The 21,617-nt window shown below is 48.3% G+C and overlaps 1 protein-coding gene across 1 annotated transcript in view; it reads left to right on the forward strand.

Moving 5' to 3' along the window:
* The first annotated feature begins 11,153 nt into the window (after positions 1-11,153).
* Ngf (nerve growth factor) overlaps positions 11,154-21,617 on the forward strand; it is a 57,253-nt gene continuing 46,789 nt past the window's right edge. The window contains exon 1 of the mRNA XM_051165670.1: positions 11,154-11,204. The gene's annotated coding sequence lies outside the window, so the exon portion shown is untranslated. The remainder of the gene's footprint in view (positions 11,205-21,617) is intronic.

Genomic DNA, 21,617 nt, shown 5'->3' on the forward strand with positions numbered 1-21,617 from the left:
CAACAACCAAGCCCCAGAAGAAAAAATCATTATAAAAGGAAATGAAGAAAATAAAATACACTCCGCCTTTTTGGTGTGTGTTCTGACATCAAGAGGCATGGGGGACACTCAGCCCCTTCTTTACTCTGTCCTGTGTGGTGTTTTTCTGCCTGCCAGATTTGTGCTATTCTTCTTGCGAAGCATTCTTTGCACTGCTCCCCATGGGTCGGGCACAGCTAAAAACAGACAGTGGCAGCCCGCCTCTCTGTCTCCCAGCACACTGTCTCCTAGCACACCGACTAGAATCATTTGGATTGTGCATTGCTGTGTCATACTTCAAATCTGAAAAGTGCCCGACTGTGGTTTTTATTGGAGTTTTATTATTCATTGTACCTTTTAAAACATCAATTTGAAATCAGTAGATTGGAAGCTTTCTCTGATGTTTTACAAACCTTGGAAACTGCCCATGTCCAGTCACTTTTGTTTGTCACAGACCTGTTCTGGAGTCCCCGGGAGCCAAACTACCATCTTAGGTAGATTGGCAATGTCCCAGGGTGGCAGAGTGATAAACAGGAGGATCAGATCAGAATCTCTTCTTCTGAGATGCCGGCAAAAGAGATCATTTGAAGAGAAAAACACTGCCACAGAGATTCACATCCTTGGAGGGCAACTAGCCACTGTAAGAGTCATCAGCAGCTGGGGGCACAGCCTGCAGTATGCACTGGGCCCCAGTGTTCGAAAAAAATGTGTAGGATAAACTAAAAGTGTGTTAACTTTCCCCTCTGAAGTTTAAGCAAATATCTGCATTACATAAAAGTGCCGAAAAGTGCCTGGAAGTCTATAAAAATGTTAACTATGGCAGGATGTTTCCAGTGAATTCGCTTTCGTTGGAAAAGAGATGTCCCCATAAAAAGGCATGCTCTGTGCTCCATTCCTCTGCAAATACTGAACCTGATGTGCTGGCTAAGCCTCCCTTCCTTCCAGTACAAACCAATTTTGTCTTTCCCCACACACGTGCACGGAGTGTGGAAAGACCGCTAAAGCCACGCTTGGAGCCATGCAACGGTGGGCTGTTCCTGGACACACAGCCTGCTTCGTATATTAACTGCATGCTAAACTCCATTAATGGCAAAGCCATATGTGCCGTCTTCAGTTTTTCACCCCCACCCCTTCTATACCTTTATTCTAGCCTAACTGATCCCAGCTGTTATTAAAGGACACAGTTTAAGCCCCCATTACAACAAAGACTTCTCTACAATGAATGATCTGAACAATGGCCCATTTCTTTGAATAATTTCGCTCAGTTCAATTTTAATGACTATTTCTGAAGGCAATTCTTCCAACTCCTGTGTTCTGTTCTGCTGATGCAGACATGAAAAGAGCTGAGTCCTCCATCTCAGAGGGCTCTGTATTTGAAATGACAAGATTCCAACCCAACAAAGAACTGTGGTTAGCCCTTGAACTTTGTTCAGATGGGACCTAATGTTGGGTGGCGACTAGGAATGGTGGTTTTACCCAGAGGAATTTCAGAACACTATGATTCTCTTCTTTTGCTTTTGCAACTCTTTGTCACAGCCAATGGCTCCCAAGCTCCAGCAACAGGGACAGAAGTCATTTACTCCCAGGCACTCTTCTGCTTTACAAAGGCTAAGTTTCACGGGCGGAAGAGGTTTTCTGGTCACTCCAAGATGCCAGGCAGTTCTCACCGTATGACACTGGCATCAACATCATGCAAACGAGCCAGGATTGATCTGCACCAAAGTGTCCGTGACATGGAGATTTGAATCCGTGTCTCTTCCCCCTTTGGGTCACAAAATAACTGCTTTATGTCTGTGCAGTGACAGCTCATCACACATGGGAGCTTTCCTTCTTTGGGCCTCTTGTGCAAGCATATTTTCCCTCACCACAAAATGTTTTTCTTTTCTTTATTTCTTTTTTTTTTTTCTCTCTCTTTTTTAAAAAAATGAACTTGTTGCTCCAACTGCTTGGTATCTGGCCCTGGGTCCAGAGCTTGAGGGTAACTGGTGAAGTCGTAATGTGTTTCTGGATTCTGTGGTTTCAAAAAGGTTACTCTTTCCAAACCAAGGTAGGCCTTCTGCAAAATGTGGCTCAGTTGGCCTATTCCTGTCATGGGGCTGCCCTCTGTGCAGCTCTGGATTGTCTGAGCAAAAGGCAATGCATCAAATTGGAAATAAATAAGGCCTTCTCTATGGAATATGCATCTGAACACTCTCTCTCTCTCTCTCTCTCTCTCTCTCTCTCTCCTCCTCCTCTCTCTCTCTCTCTCTCTCTCTCTCTGTGTGTGTGTGTGTGTGTACTTATGTGTCTTGATTAAACTTTTCAAAACCACAATGGGCATCTTTCTTCTCCTCTGAGAAGGTGGTGCTCCAATAATGTGCCTAAAGACACAAAGTGAGCAAATGGCTGAGGATGGGTGAATTCAGGCCTTAGGTAAAGCCAAAGACCATGGCTAAACCTGTGTCACCTATAAACTCCCCCAAAATTCCAGTCACACTTTTTTAAACCACAAAAACATGCTATTTGTTTTAAAGACAAAAAAGAAACAGTGTTAGGAAAGTCTGTAAGTCAACTCCAGTGAGTTTTTCACAGCTATTCACGTTCAGAGGGCTGTCTCATAGAACCCCAGGACTCACTTCCTCCCTGGTGCTGGGCCTCAAGTTCCTTGCTTCAGATGATGCTATTGCAAGCAGCGAGCATACTCCTGCTTGGTGGGCCCAGAGAAGCCTGTCTGTCAGGAAAATGTCTTCCCCTAGTACACTTCCTTCTTAATTAAAACAACATTTTGAAAGTAAAATTATACAGGGTGTAGAATAAACAGCACAACAATAGCTGTGATTAATCTGCCAGGGGCTGTGTAATGGGATGCTAATAGGGAGAAATAAACTCCTGATGAAGATCAAAGTCATCACTGCACATGGGGAACTTTTAAAATTAGAATGACAATTAGTGAATCTCCATCCTGAATAAAAAAAAAAACCCACCCCTTTAGGCTTACAATATGAGGGCAAAAAGAACCCTGACAGCACCCACAGCCCTGGAGCTAGGAGCTGGAAAGCAACTCAATCTGGAATCTGTGGCCCGTTTGTTTGAACATGGGATGGTCACTCAAGACCATCTCAATTTGCCTCAGTTCTGGCTGCAGCCCACAGGGCCCAGCCACGACAGGGTGCAGATGTGTGTGGAGGGACAGTGCACACAGGGAAGTCCTAGGAGTTCAAGAGGAGAGGAATACACTCCCCTCTATGCAGCAGCCTCTAAGCAAACTCTCTCATAGACCTCAGGAGCAGGTTTGGTTTTATTTATGAGTGCTGCTCTGTAAGTTCCCTGGTTCTAAATCAGGGTTTTCTATCTTCTCTCAGAGAAAGTTCTATGCTAAGAAAAAAGTCTGAGTATGAATTTTTTTCTCACACAGCCACCAAAAATTCACAATAGGGCTGAAGAGTATGCATGTCAACAGACAGTTCTGCAGCAGCAAAGAATCGAGCACCTACTGTGTGCAGGCATGTCCCTACTGTGTGCAGGCATTTACCTACTGGGTGCGGGCATGGCATGGCCCCTGCCATTGCATGGGGCAGCTCACTGGGGCTTGGGAGGAGTGAAGGACCAGAGAAAAGCCAAGGTCTGGAAAACTGTGGAGGTCCCCTCTAAGGAAGATTGGGCTCCCAGTTAGGCTGCCTTCAGAGGGTGTGTCTGCCTAGGGGTGAGGCAGGGCTGAAGGAGACCCAGAAAAGAGTGAGTGTCCCAGGAGGAGGGGGAAGAGAGGCATATATCTAAGTCACAGCAGAGGGGGGGGGGCACAGACAGACAGACAGACAGACAATATGAACCAATGCAGTTTTCCCTGTAAGCAAGGCTGATTTTAATGTTCTACTCTTTAACCCAGTGATGCCCAAATAACTCCACTCAATTTCCATGTCAGTTTCCCTCTTTTCTGAGTCAGCTCTGCTGCCTGTCCCCTGAAACGTGATTGTCCTGAAAACCAACAGAGAGTCCAAGACTGTTTTTTTAAATACATTATTGAATTTCATCCAAGACTGTTTTTTAAGAGTACAATTAATTGAGACTTGGTGGTGCAGCATGGCTGAGGTTCCCTGCACTGTGGGAGCTTCCTCCAGGCTCAGAATCTAGCAGAAAGTGAACTTCTGTTTGAACGAGGCCTCCACCTGCAGGTATACCCTGTTCTCTACCTGCACTGCAGCGGCTAACCTCCAACTCTGCACCAAGGAGACATGCTGCCAGGGCCTATAGGGGAGCCCAGGAGGACCATGGGTCCCAAGCTGCTGTCTACTGAGAAGGAAGACAGCCCTGGATAAGTGGGACCGAGAGGTGGAGTCTTCTCAACTTCTACCATGCTGACAAACCTGATTGCAGACAGCCGACTCTTGTCTGGTTCCCAAAAAAATCCCCCCTCAAATATTAGTCAGTAAGGGGTGCTGTCAAGGGCAGCATATGAGCTGTGGAGACCACCGTACTAGCCCCTGATGGTTGGCTGGTGAGGTTTAAGCTACTTGGTCAACCCCATGAGCATCGTTCATTCTTTCATAGAATGCGCACTTGCTGAAGACTGATCGTACTCCAGGTGTTAAGATGGCTACTGCAAGTGTAAAATTCTTCAGGTTTAGTGGAGAAAATACTCTGCTGCTGGGCATGGTGGCTGTTCTTGTGATCTCAGCACTTAGGAGGCTTAGGAAACAGGGCTGTTGCGAGTTCAAAGTCAGCCTGTATAAGAGCCTGGCTCAATAACAAAAAGAAAGGAAAGGAAAAGAGAGAGAGATGGGGAGGGAGAACAAGAGAGAAAGAGAAAGGAAGAAAGAGAGAGAGAGAGGAGAGAGAGAGAGAGAGAGAGGAGAGAGGAGAGAGAGAGGAGAGAGAGAGAGGAGAGAGGAGAGAGAGAGAGAGAGAACATCAGCCTGCTGTCCACTGTCTGGACACAAATCAAACATGTGTGCGTTCCCTTACTTTTCACAGTGTGAGATCTGCCGTCCTTCTTCCAGAAGCATGTGGTTTTCATAGGCTGCTTTTAGGATTGCTGCAATTGGAACACAGAGAGAAGGAGCCAACACTCGTCTTTCCACATCAAGAATAGAATTTCTGAGGAGTCCACAGCAAGACAATGCTTTTGGAAGCCAAGCATTCGCAAACGAAAAGGAAAAACACGTTTTCTGAATTCCTTTCGCTCCCATAAAGTATTAAGAGTGAAGCTTGATGACGGTTGGTGACGCAGGCCTTTAATCCCAGCACTCGGGGTGCGGAGAAAGGCGTGCGTCTCTGAGTTCGAGGCCAGCCTGGTATACAGAGTGAGTTCCAGGGCAGTCAGGGATACACAGAGAAATCCTGTCTCCAAAAAACAAACAAACAAAAATAGTGAAGCATTCTGTGGATTGGCAGGGTGACTTAGACCCCCTGTTCAGGTCTAGCCAATGGACAGCTCATTCTCCACGGCTGTGGGGAGAGTGGGGACTGCCTCGTACGTGAACTCTGGTGGCCCCAATTTGATCACCTGCCCTTGGTGGGGAGGCAGGCCACACACAGAAGAAGGAGGAGCAGGCTCTCCAGACGAGACCTACTAGGTTGTGGTCCTATGGTGGGGGAGGAGGTCCCCTTCTGTCAGAGGTCTAGGGGGGAAGGGAACAGAGCAGAAGAGGAAGGGAGGGTAGGAGCAGTGGGAAGATACAAGCGAGGGATAACAATCGGGATGTAATCTGAATAAATTATAATAAATTTAAAAATCTTTAAAAAGAGTGAAGCTTGGAGTATTGGATCATAGAACGTTCCTATAAGCCTGGGGTAGAAAGAGCTCAAGATGTGACACAGGCGGTTCTGGTGGTAAGGAAAAGGACAATGAACTTCCTGTGAGCCCCAGAGAGGAGAGTAGGACCAGTGAGGTGCTCACCTTTGTCCCTGTCTTCCGCATGCATCCCTACATGAGGAGGCGGGGGTCCTGCGCGTTCTAGGAATAAACAGGTAGGAGAGAAGCAGAGAACACTTGAGCTAGTAATCTGTTACCCTAAGCTCTGACCTCTAACCTCTGGAAGATGGCCCGCAGTTGGCCTAGCACTAACATGGTAGAAGAGGCATGATGTAGCTTTGTCGGGAGGTGAGCCTTCAGCATAGTCTGCCAAGGGTGTTGACTTCAGCATATGGGCAGGTGTGCAGATACTGCTCGTAAATCTACTTTTTTAATGTGCACATACTTCGATGCCATGCATGCTTCCCAATACCCTAAAGTGAAGACCTATGTTCCTCAGACCACCACCCCATGAGCCCCATTAATGTTCCTTCTCTGTAGTTGGCACTACAATCTACCTGGTGAGACAGACTAGGAAAACAGAGGCATCCATGAGGCCAAATCCCCTCCCTCACTGTCCCCTACTCTGCCATTTCCTACTGACTAAAGCAATTTACACCCTAAATTTATCTGAAATGAGTGATTGTGTAGTCAGTTCTCAGTGCCTGGGTTAGGTCGTGGTCATTGTTGATCTGAATTGTCAGTACAAGACCCTGGAAGTTTGCCCATATTTGAGTCTACTCACCCTATTCCAGCCCCAGCCCGACCCCGACCTCACACTCACACATAAGCTCCACCTGTAGCCACCTCACACCATATCAATTCTACACTGGTTCCGACCCATTCTAATTCCAAGCCATCCTTTCTCTCAAGTGGTCTCCTTCTTAGCATCCTTCCTTTAGTTCTTACACATGCATAGAGACTGCTGTAGAAGCATCTAGAGGCTGGGTCAGACTTGACTCGGGAGATCAGAGAAATCTCCCAATCACAAGTGTGGCTGAGGAACCTAGGAACTATAGCTCAGCAGAGGAGGAATGGGCAAGAAGAAGGGGCCAGGGCAGTGGTCTTGGAAGCCTTGTATTTGGAGGCTGGAGGTACAGCCATTACTAGTGAAATGAATCCCGGGGCTAGAGCTAAAGCAAGGCAGATAAAGAGCAAGGAGAATGTTGGCACAGGCCACAAAGACTCCTTAAGGAATGTGGAATTTAGGTGAAGGACAGCTAGGACAATAATGAAGGTTCCTTGGAACTCCAAGTAGGTCACACTCTGCATTCCTTGAACGGTCACATCTTTCCCTCCGTGTTTCCCACTCCTTTGTGGGTCTGTTTTTACACTGGGTTGTGGGTACTTCCAAGGCAAGAACATTCCTTCTTGATCTCTGTTTCCTTTTGGTCCTGCCCTTGAACAGGATTCTATGAAATATATGGAGCTGGATTCCTAAGGTAGAGGCATTAGGTCCTGTCCTAGAGGCACCTCTGTGGTGGCCCCAGAGGAACTTCCCCACTTGGGAACTGGTTCCGGGGCGGGGGGACGACATGGGCTCATAAGAGCCACTGGGGACCTGCCACAGAGCAGAGACCTCCAGAGACAGTACCTGATCAGGACATCAGCATCTGATCTAGGTAGTCCATGTAGTAGCCATGAGCCACTAGAGTTCTCTGAGGGAGAAGATGAGGCAAAACTGAGAGGGTGGAGGCTCACAGTGGTCAGGGACAGAATTTGACCCCCAGGGACATATTTGACTCTACTTGTGCCTAAGAAGCCATCACCTCCTAAGGTCACTGCCTGTACTCTCTTGCGCCATCCTTAATTATAGCATACAGACAATAATTTACATTTATCAAATACTAAATAGGTGATGGGAATTTTTAGAACTTAAATTCTATGTGTCCAGATGCAGCTTTATTCTCTCGCTGAATCCTCTGTGCCTGCCATGGGACTGGGCAGAAACAGGTGCTCAAGAAATATTTATTTGAATCAATATAATTATAGTTTTATAGTGGTTATAACTATTATGGCCCTAACAGGCTAGATCCTTTCTCCCAAGGTCACATCAATGAGCCAAAGGCTGCCCGTTCTCAAGGTGATGGCTTTTCTGAGTCACAGTGCCTCCACAGGACAAAAGCGGAACTGCCTTGTTCCCCTGTTGAGACCTGCAAGTGAATAAAGACCAGGGGTATAGAGTGCTTGTCTAGCAGGCGTGAGGCCCTGGGTTTGGTCTCCAGCATTGCATAAATTGGCTGACGTGGCATATGCCTGTAAGCCCTCCAGGGAGGCGGAGGCAAGAGAATCAGAAATGTAAGGTCATCCTCAGCTATAGAGTAAACGGGGGTGGAGGGTAGGTAGGCCTGGGAGACACGAGACCCTATCTTAAAAAACAAAACAAACACACAAACAGAAGAAGAGGCAAGAGAAAAGAAAAGAAAAGAATGAAAAAGAGCAAGAAGTACTGTGGATGGGGGTGAGGTTTGAGGATCAGAGCCGAAAGGAAAGTGGTGCTTGCCAGTGTCCATGCAAGCGGCTAAGACAAGAAGCTAGCGGGCACTATGCACACAGTGGGCACTGGTGACCCAGGGAGTGTATCTGAGGGGTCAGTGATGAAGACATGACTGGTATCTAGAAATTAGGCTAGAACACCTGGAGGAATGAGCGTGGAGGCAAGGCAGAGGCCCGGCAGGAGGTCTGTGCCAGGGCTGGGCTACTCTTGATGAGGCTGTCAATGGCTGCAGGCATCTGCATCCTCAGAAATAACAACAATTACTGTATGCATACACCACAAGCTGTCCTCCAAGTCAGCAAATGCATCAGCTGCTGGCTATTTTGATGCCCTGGATAAAAAGCTCTTTCGAGAAAATCTAGAACACCGAAACATTATTCTCTGCCTGTCGGCACTGTGCCTTCTGGCCATGGCCTTCTCAGCAGCTTTTCATTCCTACAAATGCAACTGTTCCAGGCCTTAAGGTCCTTTTCCCAGTGACCCAAGAGGACACTTCTGTTAGATTCCTTCACGAAAGTAGAAAAGGCACCTGACTACGGTCATTGGAACCGAGGCTGACCTGTTACAGAAACTGCTAGAAACCAACCCAGTACGGATGGATTATTTGACACCCACAACTCTTAGCATTGCTGGATGCAACACGTTTAACTGGTGCCCGTGCCAGGTCCTGCGGAGACTAACGGTGAGGCGGGACTCATAAGCTCTCACGAGAACAACTGTGCCAGCAGGCATCACAGCCATCTCCCAGTGCTCAGCACGGAGTAAACTCCAGGTGAACAATGTTTGTTTGTTGTATACACATTCTTACTTGCTCAAGGTCCTTCAAGTTCCGGGAAAGAAACGGATCTAGTTACAGCTGGCAAAGAACTCTTACTAAGCCAGCCTGTGCTACGAGAATATGAGCGACAATTTGGGGGCAGGACAGCTGGGCTTAGATTTTACTTTTTTTTTTTTTTTAATTTTCCTTCCTTAAAAAAAAAAAAAAAGAACCAATAGTGCATCAAATCCTTTTGTCCTCCAAAATGAAAAAAAAAGGGATGGGGGGAGGGGAGGCAAAAACAAAAGCTCCACAATTGACAACCAAATTGAGCTATATTCTGTAATTTGTAATTCCACCCTTAAAGTCACGGGCAGTTATTATTTGGGCTGATGCTTAAAAAACAGATTTGTATGTGAAATGGCTAGCGGATAAATGTATCGCCTTGTCTGGAGCTTGTTAGTTGTTTAATTAACAATGGTAAGTTTCTTAGAGGACCACGGTGGTCATGATGCCGCCAGTTCTGCCTTCTGATGTTTCCTGGCTTCTCACCTTCCCTGCTAAAACGTGGTCATCCGCCAGCCTGTGTATGGACCACACAGAGTATGCAGCAACACCAAAGAACTCACTTTCTTCTTCCTCCGTCCTCCTCAAGGGACCTAGAATGGAATGAAGCTAGCTGTGCAGACAAAGGCTGAGGCAGAAGGAACGGCAGAGAGCTGAAAGTGCCTCTGAGGACTCTCGCCGCCCTACCCCTGTCTTCCAGTGAGGATAAAGGACGGCCTTTCATTGTTACCTTGTGCCCCACTCCATCCCAGCTGCGTGCAGCACGCTTCTTGCCTGGACTAAGGTGTGTCACCAGCTCTGGGGAGACTCAGCACTTCATCCTCTCCCTGTCGTTCTCCTGAATCCATTTCTTGCTGTGGCATTCATGGGGGGATTGGAGGGGGGGAGACACAGGGGGACCGTACAAAGGCTTCTCCAAAGGAAGAGAAGCCATTTCACAAGTTCAACCAGGAAAGTTGTGTGCGTGTGTGTGACCATAGACCTTTATTAAAACTGGTGAAAAAAATCTGATTTTAGGTCTATCTCTGGCTTTGCTGGTTTGGAGCTAGGGTGGAAATGCCCTGCGGAAAGGTAGAGGTCTTAGCTAGGAAGGCCCTACCAGCTCCTGAATCTATCAGATCCAAGAAATTCTGGAGGGCCAGCTGGGGACCCCAACCTAAGTATGACAAAAGGGGCAAAAGGGAAGTGACATGGGGCCTGAGGTGTGATAGCAGGTTTAGCCTTCTGCTGAGTGTGTGCTCGCTGTCTCTTAAAAGCCCGTGAAAGCTGAGGACCCCAGATCTAGAAAAAATGTAGAGAGCACAGACAGACACAATTCCATCCACAACATCGAAGGGACCAGAAGTCCTGGGACCCTCCTGCAATCCCAGGCCTTAAGGCTCGCTGTGGAAGTAGGGTATCTGAACACGAAGGCCCTCTTCCCTTAGACCCCAGGCAGATACACCTGTCTAGACATTCTAGTTAATTCTGCTTCTGCCCGGTTTCAGAGAAATCCCTTGGTACTGGCCAATCCAACTGGAGCTTCCTGGACGTTCCCTTCAGCTCTCAGATTTGCAGTGAGAAGAACACATGGTGATGTCCAGGCCACCAAAGGAGGCCTAAGTCAACCCAGGAGGCTAGTAAGGCAGTGAGTCGGGGCAGGAGGTAAAGGGATTCAAACTCTGGCAAGCAACTTGGCCCTGCTCAGTCTGATTGCCCATTGGTGTCTGGGACCAGCTACCCTGCCTAGTGCCCTAGAAAATCTCTTTCTGCCTCTGACACTCCTCACCAGCCCCTTCCACTTTCATTTGACCTCAGGAGGTTTGACTCTTCTGCCTGTCTTTGCCTGGCTAGGTCCCACCAGCCCTGCTGAAGCTATCCAGCCCTTGTCGGCAGGACCCCTTACAGCCAGGACCCTTTGGGTCCAATCACAGCAGGTGCGGGGCTGGGATTGGGGTTGGCCAGAGAGGGAGGGGTCGGATGGGTGGGGGGGGGGCAGGATTTGGAGAGGGTGTGACTCGAGCCTGGAGGAGGGGCTAAGCATTCGGAAAGCCTGTTACAGCAGCTCTGCGCTCCAGCACAGCAGAGAGCGCCTGGAGCCTGAGGGGAACGCATCGGTGAGTCAGGCTGCGCTGAGCCGAGCCCCGATGGGGTGCAGCGCGGGGCGGCGGGCCGGGGTTGCTGGGCTCCCTGGAATGGTGTGCTTGGATCTCTGTGTGGCGAGATCTTCGTGGGTTGAAACGCAGCCTTGAAAGAAGTGTCCGGAGTGGATGTAGGAACGGGAGATCGTGGACAGGCAAGGGAGGCTAAGGGAGTGAGGGTCTCTCGGGTCGTGAAATTCCTGTCCCAGGATGACCAGAAGTCCCAAAGTCAACACTGGCGCCTGCAGAAGCTACATTGCCTTGTCTGAGCTCTTGGGCCAGAAGGGGACAGCGCTCAAGAGAGCCTGGGGTGAGGGATGCGCGCGCTGCAAGCGCGCTGGGGTGGCGGAGCAGTAGCCCGCGCACTGGAGGGCGAGTGCACAATCCCGCTGGCTCGGGAGTGTGCAGAGTCTCCACAGTGCCACGCTGCCCCTAGGTAAGAGGACCAGTCGCCCAAGACGCACTAGACTCGATACTTGTCGTAGGGCTCAGGATCTAAGATTGTGAATGCTAAGGATTGATTCAGGAAGCCTGGGCTCCAAGTGCCGAGGTCAGGGGCACCAGGGTTCTCTGTGGGGCCTGCTGGGCATCTCAAGGCATAACCCTGCTGCTTGGGTCACCCAGTACATTCTGATGTCTGCTGCCAGGTGTGGCAGAGGCTGGCACCGGGAATTGGGAAGGGCAGCGGGGTCGCTTGGGTTCAGGCAGCTAGGCTGCAGGGGAGGGAGAGAGAGGACTGTGGGGTCAGGGTGTTGCAACTTGAAGCCAACTTAAACACGCGGCTTGGTTAGCTCCGTTTGATTACAATGCTCTTGGTTTTAAAAAAAAAAAAAAAACTTTCTGAGATTCTTACGGAAGGTGGTTTTTGGCTTGACCTTTCTCGGCAGGTTTACTTCAGAGATTAAAGAAGAGCCTGCTTGCTAAGCTGGTTTTTCCAAGTTGTTCCAGGTTGGAAGTTGTAGCAGTTTGAAGGATAATTTATGGGTGTTTCGTGCATTAAAGTGTATTATAGCAAAGTGTTTTGGGTGCTGTGGGTATTAAGGAAAACTCCGCGCACGTTCCCAGCTGCAAACCAAAATACTGCTCTCCTGGATGCCTTTGCCGAGTCTGTCACAGGAGCTCAGGTGAAGCCCTGCCTCCACCCTTCTGCCATGCCAATGCACTCTCCGCATAGGCATGGCCAGCCGGAGTTTGCAAGCTCAGAACTAGCCATGGAGGGCCCACCAATGACTTCATCCCAGGCTCCCCAGGGAGAACAGAGGGCAGCACAGTTGGCCCCTGCCACTTTTCTTGACTAGGCTTCCAGCTCCCTCCCAAAGGAAACTTTCCCTCTCTGCAGAGTCACAGGCCACATTCAGCCTGGAGAGTTTCATCTGCTGAGTAAGCCCTGTGTCAGTCAGCCTGGCCACCTGAATGCTAATTCATCACAGATAGTATTCCCAGAGGTTGACAGGGGACAAACAGCTGGAGGAGAGCATGGCCTGTGGGATGAGACCAGCGTGGCTGGTACTGATGTGCAGAAGACTCAGTGGTTCCTTGGGCTGGGTGCTTAAAGGAGGATGGAGTTAAAGGCACATTCTTCCGTACCTTCCCTCATCATTTCCCCAAGATTTTAGGCAGGTGAAGAAAAAGAGAAGGAGAGGGAAAGGGGGAGAGAGAGAAACAGAGAGAGAGAGAGACAGAGAGAGAGACAGAGAGAGAGAGACAGAGAGAGGGAGGGAGAGAGAGAAAAGCCTCCAAGAGAAAATGTCACTGCAGCAAGGGACATGGGACACATGATTTAACAGAGCTATAGGAGTGGCTCAGGGTTTACAGGCAGCCAAAGTCACTGTCATACCTGGATAGCCACCTGCAGCCCAGGCCCATCAGAAAGTTTGGAGGAGGACGGTTTATTCAGGACAATCACCCCAATGCTGGTGACTCTCAATTCTGTACTTTTAACCTTTAGCAAGGAATGGGCTTTCGTTGTTGTTGTTGTTTTTTTTTTTTTTTTTCTCCCCTCACCCACCTTACAACCCCCATGCTCCGAGGGCAGTGAGAGGTTGGGATGAGGCGCCAGCCACACTCCATTCTCCTCCAGGGAGAACTCTGTGCCCGGACCAGAAAGGGGGCCCCAGCTGCCAACATCAGCACTCAGACAGGCAGGGCAGGGCAGGGCTGGAGCCCCAGGGAAGTTTCTCTTCCTTACTGAGCTTCAGCTGATGAGAAAATCACACACTTCTAAACGAGCGCTGAACATGACAGCTGCTCACTTGTGGAGCACAGGGCCTCAGAGCTGCAGCAAATGCAGCCACTGCTCTTCTTGGCTAGGCCTGCAAGCAAGTTGTGCCTACACCCCACACAGCAGCAACAGACTGAGCCAGGCACCTGGCCGTTTGCCTTCTCCTAATAAGAACTTCCAGGCACCTCAGTATCTGGAGCAGGCCTTCCATTGTCAGGAAGTAGAAGGCTTCCTGAGGGTGTGGACAAAGTCTCTGGTTGTCTGAGGAGCAACGGACCTGTGTTGCCAAAAAGGTGTCTCTTCTCTCTTTGACTGGTGCTTCTGACCTTAAATAGTACTGCTCTCAAGCTTAGCCAATTCTAAGATTAACTCCTGCAAGGGGATTCGGGGATTCCTGTTGCTCCATTTGTGACGTCAGCCAGACAAACAAAGGGTAAAGGCGGACCCTTCCCAAGCCTTTGCTGGGATGTTTGCTTCTTGACAGTGGGGCTAGGATTCCTTATTCTAACTAGTGACACTAAGGTGACTCTGAGACCGATGTTCAGAATACAGGAACTGTGGCTTTGGGATCACTGCCTTTCCAACAGGGTGTGCATGATGTGGAGGTATTCCTATTGGAGCTAAAGGGAATAGACCTTCAGTCACAAAGTTTAGACAGGACTGGAAAAGTGAGAGCTCTCACCATGGAAGATAGCTGCTTGGGGGTGTCATGTTTTTCTTTGCTCATCTGTGGACTACATAACATTTTGGGGGGAATTTTTGTAGACCTGCCTTGGCCTTGGACTGTGACACAGGGAGAATCAAATTGAAAAGTGGAGATTGCTTTCTCCTGTGTTGTGAGTGATCTTCCAGTGGTGGTTTCTCAGTCCTAAGAAAGGAAAGGCGGCGGCAGCCTGTGACTGCGAGCTAGTCATTGACCTCACAGAATCTGAGTAGTGTAGTGCATGGGACCATTTGTCAATGGAGCCGTTGACACATCAGGGCAATTCGTGGTTAAGTGTGGCCACTTTACTCACACAGGAAGCCCCAGTGTCCCTGTATTACCTACTAAATGCCAGAGGTCATGGTGGCCAATGGGCTTGACTCCATGTGTAACCAGCGCTTCCTGTTAAAGAGTTCCCTTGGGAATGACTGATAAAGGTCATTGTTCCTTCTGTTGAGACATAGACCTGGGACGTTAGAAGCTCTAGCCTTTGTGCTATGGGCATCAGCATATCACTGTGCCTCCCTCCCTCCGGAGGGACCTCAGGGTTGGGATCCTGCCAGGCGTCACCCTCTGTCTTCTGTGACTGGAATTTCACTGCAAAGGACTCACAGGAAAAAGAGAAGCAGAAAAAATGGGGGCAAACAGGGGCTATCAGAACATGGCAACTTCCTCTTTATTCTTAAACTGTGGAAAGCACAGGCCGACTGCCTGCTGGGGAGTCCCCAGCACCAGAAGAAAGCCCTCCCTTCCTTGTTGATGGGATTATCCTTTGACAGCAGGAGGTGCCCTCCCTAAAGCAGGGAGCCTCATCCCATCACCCCTGGCACTGACAGCACTTAATACCGCATGAGCACATGTTGATATCAAATTAATACAACTAGCCAAGGTGTAAGGAGACGTGAGAACAAGCTAGTGGCGCTGCATGGAAAGGATGCTGCCTTCTATGCACCGCGCGACCGTCTCAAATACAACAGCTCACCTTATCCTCACTTCTGCCCCAAGGTTGTTTCACTATGGGACAAAAAACAGACGACAACAACAACAACAGCAGCAGCAGCAAACCTCTTCCTTATTTATAGTGCATAAAAAGAATGTCTCTGTAGGATGTACTGGAACACACATTTGCTACTTATCCCAAAGTTGGTAGAAATAGAAGAGAAAATTAATGTAAGGGTCGCCTAGATTTCAGAGTCCATTCTCAATGAGATCAAAGGACAGAAGAGAAAGGAGAAGAACCAGGAGGATGGATGGTTCGGTTGATCAGGTGCTGGTTTCGCAAGCATGAGAACCGAAGTTCAAATCTCCACCTCCAATCTAAAAAGCCAGGTTTGGTGACATGAGCCTACAGTTCTAGCACCAGGGAGGCAGAAACGAGAGCATCCTTGGATCCTTGTTAGCCTAGCCCAATAGGTGGCCTCCAGATTCAGTGAGACACTTTGTTAAAAAATAAATAAATAAGGTAAAGACGCAAGAGGAAAACACCTGACATTACACAAGTACATGCATATGTGTGTGTGCTCACACACTTGCAGCACACGCACACAACACACACACACACACACACACACACACGGGGTGGGTGGGGGAGATTTGAAGGGATTACAAATGAGGCTGATCTGGTGACAAAATCTGTCAGGTAGGGCTAGCCACAATGCTTTCCGAATTGCCCAAGACGTTGGCAAACCTTTTGCACGTGCAGCAAGTCTTTTTATTGGTAGGGGTGTGAGTCAGCATCAGATACTCAGGGCTTCTGTGAAAACTCATCAGTAGTCTAGCAGCTTGAGAGGCTCTGGCACGGCCTGGGTGGCTCTTGCAGGTGCAGCCCCGACGAGTGGCTGACTCTGGCTCTGCAGTTGCCTGGAATGCACAGCCCAAGTTTGGCACAGAAACTATCCCATGCTGCGCAGTTACAACCCACTGATACTGGAATAGTTTCCAAGTAACCACAAGCTATTTGCTCTCTTGGAGGATATCATAGGAACACATACTCGCCGTTCACCCCTAAGTCAATGAGGTGGGAGAGAACGTTAGTGCACGGCCGCGGGCGACTTTTCCTGTTTCCTTTGGCTGTTCCTTCAGTAGTGAGGGTTGGCTTCTCTATGTGCTGTCCCCAAGGAAGCCCAGGGGAAACAGTCCCTCCTGGTGGAGGCAAGAACGCGGCCACTGCCCACCATAGAGAAGGGGGAAGTGTGACATCGGTCCTGAGGTTTTGCAGGCAGCTCTGCGGTTTACAACCATCGTGACTCATGAGGTGATGTGCAACTCTTCCCTGCTCAGTCTGGTGAGATGATACCCCATTTTTTGGATCTGAGTCGACCCAGCTTGGAGGTCGGCAGACAGAGGTACTGCCTCACCGTTGTGATTCACCATGTGTTAACTCCTCTGTGGCAAGTGGGAGATGCCGCCAAGAAGGACAGCTTCCTTCTGCATTCTGATCATGAGTCCAACCCCCCAAACTTTAACTCTCTCTCTCTATATATATATATGTGTGTGTGTGTGTGTGTGTGTGTGTGTGTGTGTGTGTGTGTGTATGTATATATATATATGTATATATACCCACTTAAAGAAGAGAGAAGTCATACTAGCTTCTTATTGCCTAAAAGATGCTCAGCTAATTAATCAGGGAAAAAGGAAGCACTCAATGGAGAGCAGAGACTCAAAGGCCCAGTTTCCTCCCCTGTGCACGAAGCCCACATTCACATCACTGTGGTCTGGCTGATGCACCCTGACAAGTTAGTGTGGCTGAAACACCAAAGAACCCAGCACAAGATAGGTGTGAAACACCAAGCATAGGCATGAAGCCAATAGGAGCTTCCTCCCCTAAAGCGCTTTCTCCATGTGGGGGGTGAAGAGAGTCTGAGCTCTGGGGAGACTGACCTCTCTTTGGGTGCCTTCATTTTTAGTAGAACAGCCTTGCTTTTGCACTTCTGCTACGTTGAGGGCAAGAACTCTTTTGATGGAATTTACACATCTGTCTTCCTCATCATATCCAGGCAAAAAGAGGCTGACAGGTATTTGTCTGGAGTTTTCTTTTCGGGCCAAAATTCTCCTCAGACTTTGCTGACAGAAAATGTTAGACAGTTCTCTTGAAATCAGGCCTTCCTTGATGATCACCATGTTTTCTGGCAGTTTTAGGAGTGTCTTGGTTCCCTTTGCTGCATAACAACCCCCCTGCATGTTTAAGAGAGTAAATATCTTGTCACATTTGCAAGAAGAAGGAGAGTGTGGCAGCTGGGCATGTGCTCCCGATGTAGGCCAGGGTACACAGCTGCCACCTCCACAGTTACCATTTGATGTCATTCTCTCAACTGGCCTCTTTGCTAACGTGTTCCTGGCAGCAGAGAGCTGTGGGGGACGCATGACAAATACAATCATAATTCTGTAACAAGGAGCTTGCTGGCAAATCAAAAGAAAACTTGTTCCTGAAGCTCGCAAGGTCATACATAGGAGTCAGGCCACAAAGAACTAGGAAATGTGCAAAGTTAAAAGGACTGTAGGTCCAACGAAGCCAAAATTCGCAAGTGTTCAAGAGTAACCAAAACTTTGAGTTTGAGGGCATTATTTCCTCTTTGTCAAAATGTTTCCCCCTGAAGTCTGCTGTAGTTGGTACCTTCCTGTTGCTGTGATAAAACACCATGATCAAGGTAACTTGTAGAAAGAAGAGTTTATTTGACTTATGGTTCCAGAGGGATAAGAGTCCATCACAATAGGGAATTGTGGCAGCAGGCAACAGGCCGCTGAGAGCAGCTGAGAGGTCCATCCCCAAGAGCAAGCAGGAAGCCATAAGAGTGACTGGGATTATCATGTGGCTCTTAGCCCCTCAACACCCATCCATAGTGACATATTTCTTCAAGCAAGGCCATGCTTCCTAAACTGATCCAAACAGCGCCACCAACTGGGGACCAAGTAAACAAATAGCTGAGCCTGTGGGGGACTTTCTCATTCAAACTACTATACTGGGCCTGGTGACACAAGCCTGTCATTTCACCAATTTGTAGGCTGAAACACTAGGACCAAAGACTCAAGGCCAGCCTGGGCTACAGAGTGAATTCAAGGCCAGCCTGGGCAACCTAGTGAAAACTTGCCTCAAAATGAAGTCTAGTAGGAGGGTTAGAGGTTAGAGACAGGCTGTTATAAGGCCCTAGGTTCAGTCTCCAGTTGTCTTAGGGTTTTATTGCTGTGAAGAGACACCATGACCTTGTCAATTCATATAAAGGAAAGCATTTAACTGGGGTTGACTCACAGTTCAGAGGTTTAGCCCAGTATCATCATGGCGGGAAGCATGGCAGCATGCAGGCAGGCATGGTGCTGGAGAGGGAGCTGAGAGTTCTACATCTTGATCTGCAGGCAGCAGAAGGAGACTGTGATCCACACTGGGCGGAGCTTGAGAATAGGAGACCTCCAAGCCCATCCCCACAGTGACACACTTCCTTCAACAAGGCCACACCTTCTAGCAGTACCATTTCCCTCTGGGTCTGAGGAAGTTATTCCTATTCAAACCATCATATTCTGCTCCCTGGCCCCCATGGGCTTGCAGCCATAACAGTGCAGAAAAGCATTCAGTCCATTTCAAAAGTCCCCATAGTCTATAACAGTTTCATCAAGTCTCAAACTTAAATGCTTAAAAGACCAAGCATTCTAATGCATGAATCTAGGGGTGGGACTTTACTGTTCAAAACACAAGTCTTTGGGGGGAGGGATAAAATAAATCCCAGTGGCTCAAGCAAAATCCATGAGAAGGCTCTTTTATCTTTTGATCTAAACTTTCACCTTTGGCGTAGTAACAATCACCTGAAGAATTAGATTTAAATTCTGTGGTCATAAGCTCCAAAAGGAAGAAAAGTGAAGGGCCAGGAGATGCCAGGAAAGCTGGATGGGGGTGGGGGTGGGGAGTGGGGAGTGAGGGGTTTTATGGAAGTCCAGGCATGAAATCCACCAAAATGGGTTTTTTTATTGTTCCTGCTTCCATGAGTTCTATGACCATGTTACTTAACCCCAGTCCCCTCATCTGTGCAAAGGGATCAGAGCACTAGCCATAGCGGGCAGGCAGGACAGTAAGAGAAACTTCTGAGAAACACTTTCTTACAAAGCCTGGGGAGCTTTGCTGCTGGTGTTGGGGGGTGAGGGGCAGCTGTTGGAAGCTGAGGGTGGCTCTAAGAAGAGGCTGGCTTGGCTCCTCAGGGCCCCTCACAGAATCCAGCATACAGCCCGCTGCTTTTCGGAGACCCAGACTGCCCTGCCTTGTCTGCCCCTAAAAGCACAAGAGGTATAGGCTCTCTTGCCCTTTCCTGTTTCCCTCCAGGGCCTGTGGATGCTTGCCCAATGCCCATCATTAGAATCCTACCCTTTAAAAGCCAGACCACCACAGGGGAAAAAAAATATATATAGTGTACTAAGTTAGAAGTTGTGCTTGGGAGTCTGTACGGACATGCACAGCAAATATTCAAGGAATTCTTAGGAATAAAAAAAATCGCAAATATGGATTTTTGTGTGAAGACATCACAGGAACATGTTTTCTCAATTACTGAGCACATTTCTTAAGTGAAGTCACCAGTCTCCAGCTCATCAGGATTGACTCTCACTCAGCCACACCTGACCTGGACTTCACTTTCCATTACCTAATCTGATCCAGCCAACTCAGCCACTGCCCCTCACTATCAGTCAGAATCATCTCCAAATCTAAAGCCAGGATGGGAGGCACCCCCCCCATAACAGCACAGTTCCAGATCCTAAGAATTGAGAGAGACAACTGTAGTCTTGCTGCCAGAGACAGAGTGCCACAAGCCCTGGCATTCTCTTGTCCCTAGCGCTTATTGTTAGGTGGTGACCACACGTGGCCTGATGAGCAGACAAGTTCTTTAGTTTCTGAAAGCAGAGGAAATAGTCTCTTTTGCAGAAAAGCATGCACCAACTGCCTAAAATATCACCCGCTGGAGCCTGCAATCAGCAGTTGTGTCCCCTGGATGGTTTCCTGGGCTGACTCTTTTCCAAGCAGTGGCTCTTTGTCAGATAGTTCTAATTTCTGAGATATTTTATTAATGATGTCCCCTTGGCAGAGTGATGCTCAGAGAACACAATTAGCAGTGTGCCTCAGTGCGAAGCATGGCCCACACCCTCCCAGAACAGCAGAAGGCCGAGAGAGACAGTTCAGATCACCTGCGTGGGGGAGGAAGAACTTCTTTCAAAATACAGAGTGAGACCCGTTAGCAGTCTAGGAGATAAATTGAATACCACCATTCTCATTAATGTGAAGGGAAGGGAGGGACATAAGAGGAAGGCAGGAGGAGAGAAGAAAGGGAAAGAGAGAGAGAGAGGAAGGCAAGGAGGGAGAGATAGATCTGGGTAAAAGATTTAAAGACCAATACACATTGGAAGTAGCAGTGAAGCCTTGTTTTCCACTGATGGTTCCTGTACATGTGAAAGTGTTCAGATTGGCTCATAATGGAAAGTATCTTCTATTTATGAGTTTTATTTTTTCTTTAAAAAAAAGAAAGAAAGAAAGAAAGAAAAATCTTTGAAAGCTACTGGTATAGAAGACTGAGTGTTATAGTGTCACAGAAAAGGGTGGAACTCTAAAACCAGACAGCTCCGGGGTTCAGTCTGAGCTTTGCGATTTCTCACTGTACGGTCTTATAAGGTGGACTAGTTGCCCCATCACAGAGATGCTGCAAAAATGAGGTGACAAAAGCCAGTGCCGTCCCCTTGACAAGTCGGGGCTCCTGTAGCTCAGCACCCAGCCTCTCTTTCCCATTCCTCTCCTCCTCATCCCTCTTTCTCCCCACCACACCTTCTATTTTTTTCTTTGCCTTTTGCCTTCTGAGGACTCATCTTCATCAAAGCGGTGGTGAGGTTTTTATCCCCGAGGTTTGCATGTTTTCTTGGCAAACCTAGTGATCATATGGTCTTTGGCTTCACTTCCTCCCCCTCTGCCCGTTTCACATGTGCAGAGCCATCTTCCTTGGACTGGTCCCTAAATGTGAACATGACAGTGATCGTGCAAGAGACAAAAGGCGTCTGTCTCTGTCACTGGTAATGCTGTGGCCCTTTTCAGTCCTGTCACTGGGATAAAAGCTTTGGTCATGGTGTGAGTACAGTGACTTTGGATCTCTCTCTCTCTCTCTCTCTCTCTCTCTCTCTCTCTCTCTCTCTCTCTCTCTCTCTCTCTCTCTCAAATATTTGTATTTAACATATAAAATATATTTAATATATACAAAATATATTTTTAAATTACACACACACACTCACACGTATATATATACAGGCCTGAAACACCATTGCAATGTTGGTAGTTTGATAGTTGTCAAATTTCTAAAGAATTTCCTGCCCAGAGCAGAGGACTGAAGATTTTTCTCTTGACCCACTTGGAAAGTTTAAGTTTTCTCTCCCAGTAGGAGCAGCTGGAAGGTTAGTGTGGACACCAGAGGTGGCACCTTCAGGTAAGACTAACGCCAACCTCACCTTC

Source organism: Acomys russatus, chromosome 23 (assembly GCF_903995435.1).
Source record: "Acomys russatus chromosome 23, mAcoRus1.1, whole genome shotgun sequence".
Taxonomy (NCBI): Eukaryota; Metazoa; Chordata; class Mammalia; order Rodentia; family Muridae; genus Acomys; species Acomys russatus.